Source organism: Cupressus sempervirens, chromosome 3, assembly GCF_028749045.1.
Source record: "Cupressus sempervirens isolate cs-2001-9-10 chromosome 3, ASM2874904v1, whole genome shotgun sequence".
In the NCBI taxonomy this organism is placed as follows: Eukaryota; Viridiplantae; Streptophyta; class Pinopsida; order Cupressales; family Cupressaceae; genus Cupressus; species Cupressus sempervirens.
This window is the reverse complement of record NC_143120.1, coordinates 757,051,442-757,073,960: the sequence shown is the minus strand read 5'-3', so window position 1 is coordinate 757,073,960 and position 22,519 is coordinate 757,051,442. Positions and strand designations below refer to the sequence as shown.

The window sequence follows — 22,519 nt, the reverse complement described above, 5'->3', positions numbered from 1 at the left end:
AAATTTTTGCATACCTTCTGAAATCAAAACTTCATATTTATCCAAAAGTTCTTTCAATTCATTAGGAATTGCCTTCTTTGTTTCAACCTCCTTTCTATCTTTTCCAATGAGTTCTTATGGTTGTGGGTTAGGCATCAAAAGAAAACAAGGCTTAGGTTTATCCTTCATGTCTCATAAGAATTCCTTTTTATTAACCATCATAATTTTGGCTTCCCTCTCCTTATTTTCTTCCACTTCCTCATGATCAGCAAATGGAATCAATCTAATCACCTTTCCATCCTTCTTGATGGTGTATATATTGATTTTTTCGTCATGTTGTGCCTGTAAATTATACTACCAAGGCCTACCAAATAATAGGTGGCATGCAGCCATATCAACTATATCACACAAAATTCTATCCTTATACTTTCCAATCTGAAAATCAACCCATGCTTTCTCATTTACGAGAGTTTGTTGACCCTTTGTTAGCCATGAAACTTTATAAGGAAAAGGATGAGGTATTGTTCTAAGTTTTAACTTCTCAACCATCTCAAGAGAAAAAAAATTCTCAGTAGGTCCTAAAACAATAATGACTTTACATACCTTACCTCTAGATTTGCAAGAAGTCCTAAAGATAGTTTTCCTTTGTGGTGGTTCCATGGTAGTAGGCACTTTTAAAAGTGTTCTTCTCAACATTAAACTTTCTCCTCTTTCAGGTACACTATCCGAGTTAGGCATCTCCTTCTCTTGGTAGTCCTCATCTTGTACCAAATGGATTCGTCTTTCACCTTGTGAACTTGAACTTGCTCTATCTGGACACCTAGATGCATAATGTCCCTCCTTATTAAAATTGAAACAAACAATTGAACTTGCCCTTCTACCACCAAATCCACCTCTTGGATTTCCTCTTCTACCTCTGAAGTTACCTCTGAAATTTCCTTCACTTTGACTAGTTTCTTGCTTTATCTCCTTACAATCTTCATTGTTTTGTCCTCTTCCTTGGAAATTTCCTCTTCCCCTTTGATTTCTTCCTCTTCCTCTACTATTTTGTTCTTGCCCTTTTTTCAATTTGGCTTCCACCTTCAATTCTAGTTGATAACATGTTTCTACTATATCTGGACATAATAAATTAAGTTCTTCTTGAATGTTCAACCTTAATCCATTAAGATATCTAGCAACTTTTATACTTTCACATTCACTCTGCTTTGACCTCAGGCTTAATTTTTGAAATTTTTTAGTATAGGTAGTGACATGTAGCTCCTTTTGTCTTAAAATTTGTCTCCTTCGATGAAGTTGGATTTCATAATCCTCAGGTAAGTATGTTTCTCTCACATTGGCACACATCCTTTCCCATGAAGTTATCATGTTCTTACCTTCTTTGACCCTTTCTCCTTGAATGAAATTCCACCAAGTGAGGGCTGGTCCCTTCAATTTTGACTTGGCAATTTTTACCTTATCCTTCTCTGCCATATTTTCACATTCAAAATGGTTGTTCAAGGCTTCTATCCAATCCACAACAACATCAGCATCCATCTTTCCTGAGAAGATGGGTAGGTCACCTTTGGCATCCTTCTTACCAACTCTCTCAAGGGCTTCTATAAAGTATCTCTTAACTGTAGGTAAGTTAATCACCTCCTACTCTAGGGTATCCTCTTCTTCCCCTTCTTCCTCTTGCTTTGAGGAGACTTTTTCTTTCTTTTCCATCTGGCCCTTCATCTTCTCAAATTCATCTAATAACCACTTATTGATTTTCTCTTGTTCTTGCATCTTCTTTGCTAGTTCAGCATTAGTGACCATGTTTGATGTTTCAGCTTCTGACTCTGATCTAAACATAAAATCTAATTGCCTCAAGAGCTTTCCCCAAGCTCTGATACCAAAAATGATGCAGAGGTAAAACACAACAAAAGAAAACACAATAGCAATAGGAACTAGCACCAGAAAGAGACATATTATAAAAATTTTCTATTTAATTTATCAAATGAACCGTACATACATTAGCTCTTCCTGCAGATTTTTGCTCTTTGTAACTTTGTTTCCAGAAACTTTTCTCTCAAGCCTGACCTAAACCTAAAACTAAGACTCTACATATACTTGCTAAGATGGTCTACAAAAAATTCTAGATTAGTATACAATGGGGAAGAATGACCCCACAATGATCTGTACAAATCCCAAGGGAATTATCTTATCCTAATTACGAAATCAAGATAAATTTCTCAAGTCAGCTCATGCATAAAACTTGACCTAAATACATAAAACTTGACCTACTTGACCTAAATACATAATATAAAAATTTGACCTAAATACTTTATGTGGGTGCTCCTACACCACTTTGGTCAAAAGTTACTTAACACTATGTAATTTATTCTAGATTTTTTGGGTAATTTTATAATGTGTATTTTTTATTTCTAAATTTTTTAACTAAACACATCCCAAAAATTTGAAATATATGTGTTCCCCCCTAGAAATTATTGAAAACTAATCTTAAATCAAAACTTATTTTTTTCAAAGTGTGTAGAATGGAGTCTAGTTTCTAAAAAACTAAGTTGTTGCAAAATTCAATGAACAAGCTTAAATCTACAACCCAATTAGTACATGTTGGTTTTTGACAAAAATGGACATACATTTGAAAGAAATTATAGATGAAAATCTTGAAATAGTTCAAATAAAAAATAAATTATATGGTTATATAGCTAACACAATGACCTACAATGTCATGTAATCTGATCTTATCGATGCTCAACCACGAGGAATCTTGAAGGAGAGCACATAAGAAGAATCAATCATTTGTTTTATGTTTGCTGCAAAACACATTTCAGACCAATTTATAGACTCCAAACCTTTGGGTTGGATCCCCATGGCAAATCCAAGCCTTAGGCTTGGTAGAATACAAAGGTTTGAATATCCCATGTGCCATATAGTGCATGTGTGCTACAGCACACATGCGTTATTTAGAGCTTTTTAAATTTGAGTCTAAATAGCATGTGCGCACTTTAGTGCACACTCACTATTGAGACCTAAATAGTGCATAAAGAAGGACGAAGAGAGTAAGAGCGAGAGCGAGAGAGAGAGGGAGAGAGAAGGAGGGGGGGGGGATGGGTGTGTGTGTTTGTGAGAGATAGAGAGTGGGGGATGGTAGAGGGGAGAAAGAGTAGGGGATGGGAGAGAGAGGAAGTGAGAGAGAGTAGGGGTGGTAGAGAGAGTACATGATGGGAGAGAGGAAGTGTAAGAGAGAGTAGGGGTGGCAAAAAGAGAGTACGAGATGGGAGAGAGAGATTAAGAGTAGAGGATGGGAGAGAGAGGAAGTGTGAGAGAGAGAGAGAGTAGGGGTGGGAGAGAGAGAGTACAAGATGAGAGAGAGAGATTGAGAGTAGGGGATGGCAAAGAGAGAGAGTAGGTAGTGGGAGAGGGAAAGAGAGAGAGAGAGAGAAGGATGGGAGTGTGAGAGAGAGAGAGAGAGAGACTAGGGCATGGGAGAGAGTGTGAGAGTGTGAGAGTGAGTAGGGGTGGTAGAGAGAGAAAGTAGGGGATGGGAGAGGGGAGAGAGTAGGGAATTGGAGAGAGAAGAAGTGTGAGAGAGATAGTAGGGGTAGTGAAGAGAGAGTACGAGATGGGAAAGAAAGATTGAGAGTATGGAATGGGAGAGAGAGAGAGAGAGAGAGAGAGTAGGTGGTGGGAGACAGATTGGGAGAGGGATAGTGAGAGAGAGAGAGGAGAATGGGAGTATGTGTGTGTGAGAGAGAGAGAGAGTAGGGTATGGGGGAGGGGAGAGAGAAGGGGGATGGGAGTGTGTGTGTGCGTGAAAGAGAGAGACTAGGGGATGGGAGAGGGGAGAGAGAGAGTAGGCGGTGGGAGAGGGAGAGGTAGAGGGAGAGGGAGAGAGGCTAGATGGGATTGTGTGTAAGAGATAGAGTAGGGAATGAGAGAGAGTGTAAGAGAGAATAGGGGTGGCACAGAGCGAGAGTAGGGGATGGGAGAGAGAGTAGGTGGTGGGAGAGGGAGTGGGAGAGGGAGAGAGAGGGGGCAATGGGAGTGTGTGTGAGAGATTTAAAGAGAGAGAGAGGGGGGATGGGAGTGTGTGTCTATGAAAGAGAGAGTAGGGGATGGGAGAGGGGAGAGAGAGAGAGAGAGAAAGGGACGGGAGAGAGATAGTGAGTGAGGGAGTAGTTGGTGGGAGAGGGAGTGGAAGAGGGAGAGAGAGAGAGAGAGTAGAGGATGTGAGAGAGAGTAGGGGGTGGCAGAGAGAGTACAGGATGGGAGAGAAAGTGAGAGTAGGGGATGGGAGAGAGTGTGAGAGAGTAGGGGTGGTAGAGAGAGAGTAGGGGATGGGAGAGAGTGAGTGAGAGTAGCTAATGGGAGAGAGAGAGTAGGTGGTGGGAGAGGGAATGGAAGAGGGAGAGCGAGAGAGAGAGAGAGAGAGGAGGATGAGAGTGTGTGAGTGAGAGAGAGAGAGAGTAGGGGATGGAAGAGGGGAGATAGAGTAGGAGATGGGAGAGGAAAGAGAGAGGGGGGAATGGGAGTGTGTGTATGTGAAAGAGAGAGAGTAGGGGATGGGAGATTAGGTAGAGAGAGTAGCTTGAGAGAGAGAGTAGGGGATGGAAGAGAGAGAGCAGGAAATGGGAGAGAGAGTGGGAAAGGGAGAGAGAGGGGGGGATGGAATTGCGTGTAAGAGAGAGAGTAGGGGATGGGAGAGAGTGTGAAAATGTGAGAGTAGGGGGTGTTAGAGAGAGAGTAGAAAGGGAGAGAGTGGGAGTGAGAGAGAGTAAGAGAGAGAGGGTAGGTAGTGGGAGAGGGAGTGGGAGACAGAGTAGGGGATGGGGGAGGAGAGAGAGAGGGGGGATGGGTGTGTGTTTTTGTGAAAGAGAAAGAGTAGGGGATGGGAGATGGGAGAGACAGATAGAGAGAGTAGGAGATGGGAGAGAGAGAGTAGGTGATGGGATAGGGAGTGGGGGAGTGAGAGAGAGGGGGGATGGGAGTGTGTGTAAGAGAGAGTAGAGAATGGGAGAGAGAGTGAGAGTGTGAGAGAGAGTAGTGGTGACAGAGAGAGTAGGGGATGGGGGAGAGAGAGAGAGAGAGAGAGAGAGAGAGAGAGAGAGAGAGAGAGAGAGAGAGAGAGAGAGAGAGAGAGAGAGAGAGAGAGGGTGAGAGTAGGGGATGGGAGAGAGAGAGAGAGAGAGAGAGAGTAGAGAGGGAGAGAGTGAGAGAGAGAGAGAGATAGTAGTTGGTGAGAGAGGGAGTGAGAGAGGGAGAGAGGGGTGATGGGAGAGGAGAGAGAGAGGGGAGATGAGAGTGTGTGGGTGTCTGAAAGAGATATAGTAGGGGATCAGAGAGGGGAGAGAGAGAGAGAGAGTAGGGGATGTGAGAGAGAGAGTGAGAGTAGGGGATGGGAGAGAGAGAGAGAGAGAGAGAGAGGGATAGTAGGCAGTGGGAGAGAGAGGGAGGGATGGGAGTGTGTGTGAGAGATCTAGAGAGTAGGGGATGGGAGAGGAGAGAGAGGAGGATGAGAGTGTGTGGATGTGTGGAAGAGAGAGAGTAGGGGATAGGAGAGGGGAGAGAGAGAGAGAGAGGAGGGGATGGGAGAGAGAGAGTAGGTGGTGGGAGAGGGAGTGGGAGAGGGAGAGAGAGGGGGAATGGGAATGTGTGTGTGTGTGTGTGTGTGTGAGAGAGAGAGAGAGAGAGAGAGAGTAGGGGATGGGAGAGAGTGTGAGAGTGTGAGAGAGAGTAGGGGTAGTAGAGATAAAGTACAAGATGGGAGAGAAAGTGAGAGTAGGGGATGGGAGAGAGTGTGTGAGAGAGTAGGGGATGGGAGAGAAACAATGAGAGTAGGAGATGGGAGTGAGAGAGTAGAGAGGGAGAGAGAGAGAGAGAAAGAGAGATAGTAGGCAGTGGGAAAGGGAGTGGGAGAGGGAGATAGAGAGGGGGGAATGGGAGTGTGTGTCAGAGATCTAGAGAGTAGGCAATGGGAGAGGAGAGAGATGGGGGATGGGAGTGTGTGTCTATGAAAGAGAGAGTAGCCTGAGAGAGAGAGAGAGAGAGAGAGAGAGAGTAGGTGGTGGGAGAGGGAGAGAGATGGGGGGATGGTAGTGTGTGTAAGAGAAAGAGTAGGGGATGGGAGAGAGTGTGAGAGTGTAAGAGAGAGTACAAGGTGGTAGAGAGAGAATGAAATGTGAGAGAGAAAGTAAGAATAGGGGATGGGAGAGAGTGAGAGAGAGTAGGGGATGGGAGAGAAAGTGGGAGTAGGGGATGGGAGAGAGAGAGTAGAGAGGAAGAGAGTGAGTGAGTGAGAGAGATACTAGGTGATGGGAGAGAGAGTGGGAGAGGGAGAGAGAGGGGGGATGGGAGTGTGTGTGGAGATCTAGAGGGTAGGGGATGGGAGTGTGTGTTGTCTATGAAGAGAGAGTGTAGGAGATGGGAGAGAGGAAAAAGAGTAGCCCGAGAGAGAGAGAGAGAGAGTAGCAGATGGGAGAGAGAGTAAGTGTTGGGAAAGGGAGTGGGATAGGAAGAGAGGGAGAGCAGGGGGATCAATGTGTGTGTAAGAGAGAGAGTAGGGGATGGAGAGAGGTAAGAGTGTGAGAGAGAGTAGGGATGGGAGAGAGTGTGGGAGTGTGTGAGAGAGTAGGGGGTGGCAGAGAGATACATAGATGGAGAGAGAGAGTGAGAGTAGGGGATGGGATAGATAGAGAGTAGGCAGTGGGAGAGGTAGTAGGAGAGGGAGAGAGAGAGAGAGAGAGAGGAGCATGAGAGTGTGTGAGTGAGAGAGAGAGAGAGAGAGAGTAGGGGATGGGAGAGGGGAGGGAGAAAGAGTAGCCTAAGAGAGAGAGAAAGAGTAGGGGATGGGAGATAGAGAGATAGGCAATGGGAGAGGGAGTAGGAGAGGGAGAGCGAGAGAGAGTAGGGGATGGGAGAGGAGACAAAGCGAGAGAGAGAGAGAGAGAGAGAGAGAGAGAGAGAGAGTAGGGGATGAGAAAGAAGAGAGTGTGAGAGAGAGTGAGAGAGAGTAAGGGATGCAAGAGCGAGAGTGAGAGAGAAAGAGTAGGCGGTGGGAGAGGGAGTAGGAGAGGGAGAGAGAGAGAGTAGGGGATGGGAGAGAGAGAGAGTAGGCAATGGGAGAGAGAGTAGGGGATGGGAGAGGATGGAGGGTGTGAGAGAATAGGGGATGGGAGAGAGAGAGTAGGCAGTGGGAGAGGAAGAGTGAGAGAGAGAGAGAGAGTAGGGGATGAGAAAGAAGAGAGAGTGAGAGAGAGTGAGAGAGAGTAAGGGATGCAAGAGCGAGAGTGAGAGAGAAAGAGTAGGCGGTGGGAGAGGGAGTAGGAGAGGGAGAGAGAGAGAGTAGGGGATGGGAGAGAGAGAGAGTAGGCAATGGGAGAGAGAGTAGGGGATGGGAGAGGATAGAGGGTGTGAGAGAATAGGGGATGGGAGAGAGAGAGTAGGCAGTGGGAGAGGAAGAGTGAGAGAGAGAGGAAGGAAATGGGAGAGGAGAGAGAGAGTAGGGGATGGGAGAGGGGAGAGACAGAGAGTAGGCTATGGGAGAGAGAGAAGGGGGATGGGAGTGTGTGAGGGAAAGAGAGGAGGGGATGGGAGAGGAGAGAGGGTTAGAGAGAGTAGGTGGTGGGAGAGGGAGTGTTAGGATTAAACCATGAATAGAAATAACAATTACATGCAAATATAACTAATAATAGAAAACAATAGATTACACAGAAAAGAACACAAGGCACCAAGATTTAACGGTGTTCACCCAATCCCTGGGCTACATTCACCAAACAACAAGTCCAATATTTTTATGATCCAGTGAATACAACCTGATTACAATCCGTAATCCCTTACAGCTCAATACTACTACAAGAACTAATTTTGCATCACAACATAACATAATGAAAAATAACTAACCCTAAGCCTTTTTATACAAGTATTTTATGTTGTTTTAGGGTTACAACATGTTAGCCATATGTTGGCCATATGTCAGCTACAATGTTAGCCATGGATCAAAAAAATTTAATTTATGAAGTATGTATAGTGCTTTCCTTATCAGTCACCACAATCTTACAATCTCCCACTTGGGGACTGATTAGGCTCCACACTAAACAACAATCTAGCACTTGGAGACTGATCTTGTAGCAATACCATTACCACATGGGGCTCTCACTGGATCAAACTACCCTGGACTTTGTTGTTCTTTTATTCATGTTCAGTCTAGAAGACCAACCAAAGATGAAGAGGAGTTTAGCTTCTCCCTTGGTAAGACCTTTGTCAAGATATCTATTGGATTGTCATTTGTTATGGATCTTCTCCATCTTTAAATGTCCATCCTCCAAACTGACCGAATGAAATGGTCCCACAACTGTATGTGTTTGGTCTTAGAATGCAGAGCTAAATTCTTTGCAAGATGAATGGCACTTTGACTATCTATAAACAAATAATTATCCCTCTGAGGGTGTCCCAATTCTTCCAAGAACTAAAGTCATATCATCTCCTTTGCTACCTCTATAACAGAAACATACTCTACCTCTGTAGTGGATAGAGCATTAATCTTATGTAACCTAGAAACCTAGCTCACGGCTACCCCACCAACAGTAAATACATAACTTGTAGTACTCCATCTGGTATCAATATCCCCTACCAAATTTGAGTCAACATAGCCCTGTAAATCAGTAGTAGAGCCCCCAAAGTGTAGACACTTATTGGATGTGCCTCTCAAATATCTGAGAATCCATTTGATTGCATTCCAATGCTCAATTCCTGGATGACTCATATACCTTCTAACAACTCCCACTACATGTGCAATATCTAGCCTGGACCTAGCTCATGGCTACCCCACCAACAGTAAATAGATAACTTGTAGTACTCCATCTGGTATCAATATCCCCTACCAAATCTGAGTCAACATAGCCCTGTAAATAAGTAGTAGAGCCCCCAAAGTGTAAACACTTATTGGATGTGCCTCTCAAATATCTGAGAATCCATTTGATTGCATTCCAATGCTCAATTTCTGGATGACTCATATACCTGCTAACAACTCCCACTACATGTGCAATATCTAGCCTAGTACATACCATAACATACATCAAACTTCCTACAGCTGAAGCATAGGGTACCTTGGACATCTTATCCTCCTCTTGTGGTGTCTTGGGACACATCTCCTTAATCAACTTCAAATGACTAGGTAATGGTGTGCTGACAACTTTAGCATTCTCCATAGAGAAACATTGCAACACCTTCTCATCATAATTAGCCTGAGATAGCATCAATGTTCTATTTTTCCTATCTCTGCAAATCTTCATACCAATAATTTTTTTTGCTACCCCCAAATCCTTCATAGCAAATGCATGTGCTAAATAGCATTTTAACCCCTTAATATGGTCCATGTTAGACCCAGCTACAAGCATACCATCAACCTATAAACATAAAATAATGTAGCTATCATCATCCAACCTCTTAAAATAAACACATTAATCTGAATGACACCTATTATATACATGCTCATGCATAAAACTGTCAAATTTTAGATACCATTGTCGAGGTTCTTGTTTCAAGCCATATAAACTTTTCTTCAATTTGCACACTAAGTTCTCCTTACCTTTGACCTCAAAACCTTGTGGCTGAGCCACATATATTTCTTCATCCAAATCACCATGAAGAAAGGCTACTTTAACATCAAAATGCTCTAAATGTAAATCTTCAGTAGCCACATGACTTAAAACAATACGAGTAGAAGTCATTTTAACTATAGGAGAAAATATCTCATCAAAATTAATTTCCTTTTTCCGTGCAAATCCTTTTACATCTAACGTGGCTTTAAATCTTTACTTACCTCCTTCCTCTTTTTTCAACCTACAAACCCACTTACTCTATAAAGCTCTTTTACCTACAGGCAACTTGCACAAATATCATGTCTTATTATTTAGCAAAGAGTCTATTTCATCTTTCATTGTAGACTCCCACTGAATCTTAGTATCCACCTGCATAGCTTCATCATAACATTTAGGTTCACCAGCATTAGTAAGTAAAATGGAATACAAAGAGGGAGAAAATCTTTGTGGAGGTTTAATTTTCCATGTTGACCATCTAACATTCACCATTGTGTGTGGTATTTTTTGGTCTGGTTGTTGCACATCATGAGGAATGGTTGGAACATCAACTTGTGGAGTATCATCCAGCACTACATAATCATCTTCTTTCTTCTCATGTTGATACAACAAATCTTTGTACAACACTTTCTCATTGAATAAGACATCCCTACTTAAAATTTTATGATTTTCAAAATCCCAAAGCCTATAACCAAATTCATTAATGTCATATCTAACAAATACACATTTCTTTGACTTAGCTTCTAGCTTGGTTCTATTTTCATAATCTATGTCAGCAAATGCTTCACAATCGAAGGTTTTGAGAAAAGAATAACTCACCTTCTTACCAGTCCATGCCTCCTTTGGAATACTACAACCCAAAGGAGTAGAGGGACCTCTATTAATCAAATATATAGTAGTATTGATAGCCTCTACCCACATGCGTAAGGGCAACCTAGCATGCAACCTCATGCTCCTTGCGCACTCCATTATAGTCTTGTTCATGCGTTCAACCACTCCATTTTCTTGTGGAGTCCTTAGAATAGTTTTTTTATCTATGAATACCATTAGTGGAGCAATAATCTTCAAATTCATGACTGCAATACTCACAACCATTATCAGATCTGAGACATTTTAATTTCTTACCAATCTCATTTTCAACCAAGCATTTCCATTTCTTAAAAGTTTGAAACACATCAGATTTCTATCTAAGGAAATAAACCCATACTTTTCTAATTGCATCATCAATAAATGTAACATAATAATGAGAGCCACCAAGGGAAGATACCTGAGTCGGTCCCCATACATCAGTATGCACAATCTCTAATTTTTCCCTTTTATTTTCCTTCCCAATCTTTGCAAAAATCACTCTCTTTTATTTTCCATACACACAACTTTCACAAAAATCCATATTAACATATTTCAGACCTAGTAAAACTTTCTTTGAATGAAGTACTTTCATACATTTCTCACTCATGTGCCCAAGTCTGTTATGCCACAACGTTGTATCAAAACCTACAGTAGCTATTTGTTCTCCCTACTCAACTGCGGCAATTGTTCCTAAACATTTATTTTTCTCTAAAGCAATTAAAGTACAAGGAACAGTATGACCTATACAAAGATATAAAGTTCCTACTTTCGCACCTTTTGCTACTACAAAGGAACCTTTTGAAACCTTCCAATTTTTATCATTAAAAGTAACTACACAACCCTCATCATTGAGTTGCCCTACTGAAATTAAATTCCTACTCAGCCTTGGAACATGTCTTACCTCATGTAGTAGCCAGTGGTTCCCATTTTACAACTTAATCTTAATTTTGTCCTTTCCAATAATCTGACAGGGTTCATTATCCCCCAAATAAACAAGCCCAAAATCCCCTTGGACATAATTAGTGAAATAACCTCTATTAGGTGTAGTATGAAATGAAGCATTAGAATCTAAAACCCATGAATCATCAACACTTTCTAAAGATAGAAGCAAAGCATCCTCTTTGGATTTTTTACTTGCCACATTTGCCTCCTTGTCTCCATCTAATTTATCTCGTTCATTTTTCTTTAGATTCCAACAATCTTTCCTTTTATGACCTAGTTTCCCACTATACTAGTAGTTGTTTGATCCTCTCGATTGAAACCTCTTGCCCTTTGACTTTCCTCTTGATTTCTCATGATTTCTATAGTTACTTCCTCTCTTAATCATTTTTCCCTTTCTTTGTGCATTCAAAGCGCTTCCTAATGTAGATCCACTTGAGGATTTCCTATTAGTTTTCTCACTCAAAACAACACTGATCACATCATCATATTTTAGGGTACTAGATCCAAGAACAGAATTACTCACAGCCATTACCAAGTCATTCCAACTTTCAGGCAAAGAACACAAAATCAAAAGAGCCCTAATTTCTTCTTCAAAATTGATGCCCATAGAAGATAACTGACTAGTAATATTATTAAACTCATTTAAATTATTTGCAATAGATCTAGCTTCTGCCATTTTCATATTAAATAAATGCTTCATGAGAAACACCTTGTTTGAAGTGGAGGGTTTTTCATATAGTGTCACTAGGGTTTTCATTAATTCTTCTATCGTCTTCACTTTTGTAATATTAAATGCCACCTATGGTGATAGGCATAATCGAATGCTCCCAAGTGCCTTTCTATCCAAAAGATCACATTCATCATTTGACATAGATCCCTAATTCTTGGCTTCGCCTTCCAACAGCTTCCATAAATCCTTCTGATAAACATAGTCTTCCATTTGCATCTTCCATAACTGGAAGTTCTGCCTATTAAACCTATCAACCCTCAACTTACCCTTGTCTACCATTGCTCCCACTCAACCGTGAGACTCCCACTCAATCATGAGACTTTCCTATAGATGATAACTGAAAGACAACCTCACTTTGATACCACTTGTTAGGATTAAATCATGGATAGAAATAAAAATTAAATGCAAATATAACCAATAACAAGAAACAATAGATCACATAGAAAAGAACATAAGGCACCAAAATTTAATGTGGTTCACCCAATCCCTAGGCTACATCCACCAAATAGCAAGTCCAATATTTTTATGATATAGTGAATACAACCTGATTACAATCTATAATCCCTTATAGCTCAATACCACCGCAAGAACTAATTTTGCATCACAACATAACATAATGAAAAATACCTAACCCTAAACCCTTTTATACAAGTATTTTATGTCATTTTACGGTTACAACATGTCGATCATATGTCAGCTACAACATCGACCACAACCCAAAACAAAATTTGAGGCAATGCCCCCAACCCCAAAGAATTTATGAAGTATGTACAGTACTTTCCTTATTTTTCAGTACAATCTAACAATATCCCACTTGGGGACTGATTAGTCTCCACACTAAACAATAGGGAGAGCAAGAGAGAGTAGGGGATGGAAGAGGAGAGAGTGAGAGAGAGAGAGTAGGGGATGGGAGACGAGAGAGAGAGAGTGAGAGAGAGTATGAGATGGGAGAGTATAGAGAGTGAGAGAGTAGTTGATGGGAGAGAGAGAGAGAGAGTGAGAGAGAGTAGATGATGGGAGAGGGAGTAGGAGAAAGAGAGTGAGAGAGAGAGTAGGGGATGGGAGAGGAGAGAGGGAGTGAGAGCAGGGGATGCAAGAGGAGAGAGAGAGTAGGGGATAAGGGATGGTGGGATAGGGAGATATTTATTTTCACATAGTGCATACGTGCTTTATAATGCATATGCACTATGTGAAATCACCAAAAAAATGTCATAAAGTAGGTTTGGGTCCCTTTTAATCCATATTTTTCTTTTTATCTGTTGTGCATTCTGTTGTTCTAATAGAAAATATGAGTTTGAAGCTATTGGAATTTAGTAAACACTATTTGAAGACTTTTTGAAGCTAGCAAACACCAAATTCAATCATTGAATATGCTATTTGAAGGCTTTTTGAATATTCTTTCTATAGAAAAGGTTAGTCCAGTCCTTTTTAAATATTGTTTTTTGATATATAGAGACAAATTTTATTATAATTTGACATGTTGTTTAATATATAGTGAATTCATTAATTTGTATGTTTGAATGAATTGTCATTTGAAAATGGTTAGAACTTTGCTAAGTTGTTTGATATATATTGTGTATTCATTAAAATAATTGTAATTATTATATGTATTTGAATGATTTGTAATTTACAAATTGTAAGTAGTTCAAATGTTTGAATAATTTGACATATAGAGATCATCATCATGCCAAGGAAGAAACCAAAAACTAAAACAAAGGAAGAGAGGGAGACACATTAGGCAATTAAAAGAGATAAAATGAAACTACTATGCAAACAAAAAAAATTTCAAAGCAATACTGAAGAATTGACTTTCGAACAGGAACAAGAACCATTGATACAAAGAAACAATGAGGAAGAATTGGAAAGAAAAAGAGAACGAATGCGACCATTATGCTCAACAAGACAATTGAATTGTGAAGCTACACCATCTTCTAATCTTGGAGTAATATCATCCTCTTGTGTTGAAGAGACACTAATTTGTACATCTGATGATGTACACACTCCATCATGTCATGTTGAAGGCACAACATCAACATATCAAGTAGGTGATATTCTATCTTTTGCATCTTATTGCCAAGGCACATTATCTTTGGTTCAAGGTATGCAAAACACTTAACCTTATTTTGATGTTCAACATGTTGAGGGAATGGAAGAGAGTGTAACACCTTCTAGAATTCATTTTAGAATACCAAAATATTTGATTGATATTGATACTAACATTTTGAAATCAATGCTTGACAAGATTAGCAAGTGTACTTGTCAAAGAAAAGTTAATCGTATGTGGAGATTATCCTTTGAAGAATTAAATAATATAGGTCAATGTCAATTATTTGTTGAAATGATGAGAAATTTGAAATTTAGGCCTATCATGAAGATTTTTGGGCTAAAAATGATGGATGATTCAAATGAAAAAAGCATTGTAAAGAATCTAATGAGTGCTTATGACAAAGTGAGTTCTAAATCACACACCAAAGATAGTAATATCACAAGAAGAATACTTACATCAACAATAGTAAGTATCCGAATGAAGAAAGCTTGAATCATGAGAAAGACAAGAAAAACATTGAAAATTGGTAGAGGTACTCTAAGGAGAGCCATGCTAAGGCATGAGAGATTGGAAGATCCAACAAAAAATGAGTTATGGACATTTAGAGGTAGACTACTGCGAAAAGATAAAAAAATTAGTGATGCTTTGAACTCATTGATCAAAGATTTTTAGAAAAATAACACACATGTTTCTCATAATCAAAGAGTTGTTGTAAGGAGGATTGGTAGTGAAAATCGTGACCCACATGCGAAACATTTTTTTGACTCAACTTAGACACATTTTTTTGCAAAATATATTGGTATGTATCCTCAAATTCAAATAAGTCAAATATTTTTTGAGATGAGTAAACCTTTTTATGTGAAGATAAATCACACATGCACAACTTGTTGTTGTAGGATACATATTGAATTTTCTAACCATTTTGATGTTTTTAGGCATATATGTGTGTTTTTGTATTCTAAGTTTGTTTTGTAGGATTGTGACATGAATGAGCCACCAAGATCTTCAAGGGAATTCATATCCAATATTTTATGTGAAATAGGGCATGGCCAACAATTTTATAACTTGTAAACATATGGATAGTACACATGCAATTGAAAATGAAATAGTAGATTACAAAAAATTTATGGAAGTGACATATGCTCTAAAAGATGGGAAAAAGGGTAAACGATGTAATTTAGTCATTGAAAAGATTCTAGTATATGAGTTCATGAAGACTTTTTATGAAAAGATTATTAACGAGTATGCAAGGCATACACATAGAGATTGATGGCTAGATTTGCAATTCAAGTGGTGCAAGGATACGTTTCCACTAGATAACATTTTTTTGGTTGTAGAATTCATAGAGAAATACATGCTACAACAACAAAATGAGGTGCAAGAAAAGTATTGTACTTCTCAATAGGCTTTCATATTTTTTCACATCACATTCATGCATTCACCTACAAGTACAAAGGATGACAGGAATATTTTGAAGGAGTACCATTTTTACATCAATGATGATCGATGATATTCTAAAAAGTTTTTAAATGGTTGTTTTCAACTATTTTATGGATATTTGGCTAACAGAGCATACCATATCATGAGCACGTTATTTGGTCAGACAATTGTGCATCTCAATTCAAGAATGCATGGATGTTCTATTAGTTGAGCAAGATGCATAGGTTGTGTAGAATTCAATATATGTGGAATTTCATAAAGGCTAGTCATGGAAAGGGAGAGCATGATGATGCAAGTGCATGCATCAAAAGAGCCTTAGCTCATGAAGAACTAAAGTACAATAATGGAGCAATACTGAAAGATGCAAAATCCATCATCTAGTGGTGTAACGCTACAATGGGTCCATGTAAGGAAGGTGCGTCTATGATTCATAGATTTTTTCATTTGATAGATAATACTAACATTGTACCATATGAGGATTGTTGCACACTAATAGGATCAAGTGAGTTGCACTCTTTTAGAAGCTCTAATTTAGGTTCATGGAGTATCCACACACATAAAATGGCATGCTATTGTCCATCATGTGCAAAGGAAAATTGGGATGACTATCAGTCAACTGAATGGGTGGACAAATGGGATATACGAGTTTTGTACCCAACTGAAACCTATCACCATCCACAAGCACTAGAAATGGTAGAGATGGATTTATCTATTGACTTTGACTGCTTGTCTGATCTAGTGCAACCTAGTAATATATATATTTATATATCTTTGTAATTTCAATATGTAACTTTATAAATTTTACTTAAGTATTTTCTAAATTAATGATTGCATTTTGTGCATTTGTCACTATAGACCATGCTTTTGCTATTATTGCACTTGAAGACAATGAAGAAGGGACAAATTATTATTTATGTCATTGTGTCCAAGCGAAACAAAAATTTGATCACTCGATTACAGATGGTGAAGGTTTAGAGTACCATATCAGTGCGGTGGTTGTAATCGACACATGGCTTAGACTATATTCTATGAAGAACCCTAACTTGTGGTTATTTAAGGATTGGCAAATAGAGAGGAAGATTCTTCATTATTTGAATCTTGTTGTTGCATCAAATGTCCACTTGATAAAATATGGTGGAAAACCACATAATATGATTCTTTGGAAAGTTTGTGAGTCAAACCACAAGGCAATACTTGAGGCATTAAAATGTAGAGTAGATCTAGTTCGTTCATTAGATTGAATAGTGAGAGAGGGAGAGAGAGAAATAGTGGTCAATTGGATCCTTGGTGTCATTATAAGCCAGGATACCAAATTGAACCAAATGTCAAATTTAAGGAATTTGAGTTATTTTGTATGCAATAAGGAGTTTGTAGGTCTTTAGATTGATTTAAATGCCTTGGGGTCTTTGGGAAAAGATGTAGGGGTCTAGAAGATCAAAAGAAGCTACAAGGAGTTGGAGTTTCCCTTTTTACCATTCCCTCCAAATTCATTGTATTCCTCTGCCATGCCTGTTTTTGCATTGGTATGTTATTTGCATATCGAATGTGGACTATCCCTCACCAAAAAATAATGTTCAAACCTCTCCCCCAAGACTGTCCACATGACAAGGTGGGTATTGTTATTATGTGTAAGTGATGAGATAAGTTTAAATCACAAATTTTATGTTTTGATTTTTTTAGAATCTAGATACATTATTTGAATTTATATTAGATTCTTTAATAGGACCCATTTTCAGATTAGTAATTTGAATAAGTGAAAGTTTAGAATTTGTTTTTTAGATCAAAATATAATGAAAGAACATGAAAATTGTTATAATGTGAATGCATTGTGATGTAAAGTCGTGATTGTGTTCATTTAACTGGAAACTTGAAATTGGAAAAAGCAAGGATATAATGGGAGAAGTTTTCAAGACTCATCAAGCCATTTAGTAAGCCACTTGATCATTGCTAGAAGCTCAAACAAATAATTCTTTGCATTTGGAACATTGTTACAAATAATGATGTTATGACTAACATGCTTTTATCTTTTATTTGTTTTGTCATCTATAATTATTTCAAATAAACTCCAAAACAAATTTATTTTTGATTCATAAACTTGTAAAACCCATCTTATAATGCTCGATTGAATTTTGATGCGTTATCATCTAAGATATATATAAATGTATGAGAAGTTTAAAATAGTTGAATCTATTGGGATAAGTGGTATTGTAATGGATAGTTTGAAGATTCATTTGAAGAATATAAAGGGTCATGAGTGATGTAGGTCATTCGACAAAACAATATCTTCACTAGAAATGGAATTAGGAGCAACAAGAGTTGCAAATCGAATGAAGATGAATGGAGTGGAGAAAGACAATAAATCTTTTGCCAAAAAATATTTTTTTGTGGTGGGAGTCAACACTACATTTAGCAATAGAAAATGACTTGATTATGTCCGACACACTTGGATGCCACAAGGTCAACAACTGTACTCAATTAAAACACCTATAACAATTGCAAGTTTTTTAATTTGAATATTACAATGTCTTGTTAGAAGCCCATGAATAAAATGGGAAATGGGAAATGAGAATGGCAAGGGAAAAGCTTAATAATTTGGAGGAGGAGACGGGGATAGTGATAAGGTTTGTGATTGGGCATAGTGCTACACCAAGAGGCATTTTAGATCGTGCAATTGAAGAAGAAGATGCAGAGCATAATGACTTCCTTAGACTCAAACATGTTGAAGGCTACCATTAGCTCTTAGCAAAGGCCAAGATCTACTTCTCTACATCACTCGCTAAATTGGATGTTGATTTCTATGTTAAAGTTGATGATGATGTGCATGTCAATTTATTTATATTATCATCATTCATGGTTTCATCTAAATAGTATATTTATGTTATAATTTTTTTAGATAGTTCATGTGTTTATTTTTTGGGTAGAACTTATTTGTTGTTTTCATTTGAGATGGGTAATTCTACATAAAAATATAGTGCCATTTTATATGTTGTTTAAAGTTGATATCTATCTTAAAAATATAGCATTTTTTATATTTGTGTAATATTTTAATCCAAAGATAATTGATAATTCATTGAGTCTTCAAGAACTAGGTAAAAGGTATTTGAAAAGGTGATAGTTTGGCCTTGTCCTTTGGAAAGTTTGGAACTTTGCCAAGGAAAAATAAATTTTGACCTACTAGGATTTCTAGGCCTAAGTTAGGGATATTCATCCTTTGAAGGTGTTGGGGCCTTGAAAGTGCATGAATCCTAGTGTTTTAGTACTAGAAATGTTGAATCAAGTCTAAGTTTGAAGTCTTGAAACCTTTTTACTTGCTTTGCCTTTATTGGCCTAGGTGAGGGCAAGTGTCCCTAAAGCCATATTTTGATCGAAGTTTTTTAAGAGCCCTAGGAAAATGGAAGGACCTTAGGAGAGTGGATTCCACTTGGTTAAGTAAAGGTCATCATTTGGAAAAGGTTGGTAACCAAGACATAATCTTGAAGTGTGTTTGGGTACCCTAAGAGGTATAAGAACCAAGTCTCAAAAGTAGGTTGTGTGCTCTGCATCAATAAGGGTAATTAGACCTAGCTGTGATAGCTAGGGTGTAGGAAGTCAAAATGTATTTGGAAGAGTCACTAGTTGGCCTAAAATTCCAGGCATAACTTACCATAGGGAAATAAGAAACTTAGGGGATAAGTCTCTAGCTTAGGGAACGGTCCCTAGAATGGAGTTGCTAAGGGATAGCCCATTTAACAAATTGGTAGTGTTAGAAAGTATTTTGCATTTAGTAGAAGTTTGAATCCTTGTATTTTTAATGCACTTTAATATTCTTTTGGTTTCAAGTGATAAGATGCAAGGAGAAGGAAGAAACATGATGCCGTAGATGCATATACCTTGTATGCATCAATACAAAAACCTATTGTCTCAGCATTTTAAGGCCTCAAAACTCCATATTATGGTCTATTACTTGGTAATCGACATATTTGGATCATTCCTAAATATCTCCAATTGGTCTCATGTTTTTAGCATGTGTTTAAATGGTACCTCCTTTGTAAATGTGGCCTAATTAGCCCTTGTGTCTAAATGTTGTCCCCACAAGTTTTGACAATTTCCTTGCTAATGGGATCTCTCCACTTTGGAATCTAATAGTACATTACAAATAGAAAGTAATCTTGGTGTTAGGATTTTCTTTTCATGCTAAGTGTACAATTTGTAGACCTAAGTCTCATTCCTTGGGCTACTAGGAATCCAAGAGGTTAATGAAGGAACTATGTCCTTTTCTCAATCTGGGGTCTTTAATTCTAGTTGATATGCCTATTCTAATGTAAGAAAATCATTTATTGAGTCTAAGTTCTTGGTTCCATGTCCAGTGTAGGTTTCTTGTATTAAGCAATATTTGTTGTCAAGGTGCAAGTGTGGGGTCTTGAGCCTTGTTTGGGCTATCAAACATTGTTAGGTTGTTCTTGTAGGTTGTACTCTCCCAATCTACCTTGTTAGTACCCTGCCACTTGCATCACTTAGGCCCTTTTTAAATTTCCTTGAATGCCTTTGCATTATCCTCATAGTTACTAGTGTATAGGTTGATATTCGAATCTCAATATGTGAATAGTTCGTCTTAGTTCTCATATGTAGTCAAGGTCCTTGACATAAATTACAAGTCATAAGTCACATTCATTAACAAAATGAAATTGGGTCTCACAAACTTGATTACATTTTTTCTTGTGCCTAAGTGGTTGGCGGGCCTTAGGACCCAACCCATAAGTCATCCTTCTTTGTTGATAGGTACGTATTGTAATCAAGTCTTTAGGAATTGATTGCAAATTATTTAAGCATCTTCATATGTAATTGGGTTAATTCTTGCATCCCTAAAATCTAGTCTTGAAGACCTAATTGCATATCACCCTCTTAACACAATCATAGTTAAGTATTTGAGAATTGACTACATATCAACATGTATTGAACTTACAACTTGTAATGCAACTCTAGGACCCAATTACATATTGTATCTCTTCTACACTTGCAATAAATTCTTTAGGGTATGATTACATATCTTCTTTATAGAAAATTTTAGAAAAATTGATGCAGAGCAAGATGGGCCCTTCCAAGTTCTATGAGAAAATACTATGAACAATCTGTTTTCCCAAAGGTTTCTGAATGCAACCTTAAGGCTTAAGTTTTCCAAATCAGGTAAATGACTTATCCAAAGAATTATTAGTAGTATAATGGTTTTGAATACTGTAATACACCCCAAATAACTAGTTAAAAAAATACAAAGAGCCTATCTCTAAGGTAAACCAATCATGCCAGCCTACTAGGCTTACAAGCCCCAATTAGCCCTCAAATGTTGTCCCCTTGCATTTTTCTCCATATTTTTCCATAAAATAAAGAAAATGAATTTAAAATTAGGATACCTATTTTTCTTCTCAATAACATATCAAAATATGAGGTATGGTTGTTTGGGACCAAGTCTCTACTATTACACTATAGGCCACATTTTAGACATAAAAACCCCTCCATCTACAAATGAACTATATGGAATAATTATCCCCCAACCATAAAAATTGGTAAAGTATCTTAATATGATCCTAAAGTGAGGATCCTTCAATTGGATTGAACCCATCAACTCTCTATTTGTGCTTTTTACGAAACCCTCACCAAACTTTTTATGAAGCCCTCACCAAACAAGGCCAAAAACTAGGGTCTCTTCAAATCTGACCAAGAAATCACTTCCAAGATCTATTAGTTGATCATACACCATGTTTATGATGATTAATTTTACTATTTTACATAAAACCATGGTCTCCTTTGTGCAGATCTCCTGTTGCTATACCTATGGCATCAAATTTAATGCATTTTCATGCACCCAAGCACTCCAAACTTGTCCAGTTGGATGATCATTGGTGTAGAAAACCAAAGAAAATAGATAGGTTTCATCCTATTTTTAATTAGGAACAAGGTTGGAAAATTATGCAATAAGGCCCAAGATGTAAGGTCAATTGGACTGTAGGTGCCATTATAAGCCAGAGTGCCAACTTGAACCAAGGGGATAAAAATCAGCAATATAGGTGATTTTTCAAGAAAAAAATTAATTTTATGTTTCTTAGAAGGTTATAAAGGTCCTTAGGGTCATTGGGTTAAGTTTTAGGTGTCTAGGAGTTAAGATGTCAAAAATTGCAAAAATGCTGACAACTTTGCAATTTTGTTGAAAAACCAAGTGTACATTACAACCACCATTTTAAATGTTGTTATATCCATTTTAATGGAAACAAATATGTGTGAGATGAATGTACAGGCCTTAGTGGGTGATGTTTTTACAGATTTGATGTCTTTTGAAGCAATAAAAACTTGATTTTCTGCTATTTTTTCTATGTTTTGTTGTTGTACAGATGTGTATAGATTGGAACATGTGAATATTTGATATGGTTGGATAGGTATTTTAAGTATATTTCATTTTCATTTGGTTTGAGTTTTTCATCTATTCATTTCTGGAAGATATTGCCATTTTACTAAGGGTTGTCTAGCTAAGCCTGTAAATTGACTAAATTGCACTTATGGCCCTCTAACTTGCAATCCAACTCTGAGATCTTGATGCCATTTGGTGGGAAGAAATTTAGGGTTGTATTCTTACATATGGATAAGTTTCAAGGGAAGAAAAGTTGGTTTACTATTTTTTCTTGTAGGTCCTAGGCTAAACATCATCATGTGTTCAACCCAATTTTGAAGAGAAATTGGTGTAAAACTCTCAAACTTTTTGTAATGACCTAGGTGAAGGGTGGAATGGATTTTTGTAATGGTGAGAAAGATTCCAAAGTGGTTTTGCTAATTCTATAACCCCATCTCTTGACACTTGCCTTGGAAAGCCAACCTAATTAAGTCTATTAGGACTATGAACCTAGTTGGTGTTTGGGTATGCTAGAGTAGGATCAGCCCATGAGTCTTTGTAATCTTCAAGAGTCTTGAAAAGTGTATCCAAAA

At 38.2% G+C, this 22,519-nt stretch overlaps 1 pseudogene; it reads left to right on the top strand.

Annotated features, from left to right (window-relative positions):
• Positions 1-18,436, top strand: part of LOC149569022 (putative beta-1,3-galactosyltransferase 8) — an 89,351-nt pseudogene extending 70,915 nt beyond the window's left edge.
• The last annotated feature ends 4,083 nt before the right edge of the window (positions 18,437-22,519 follow it).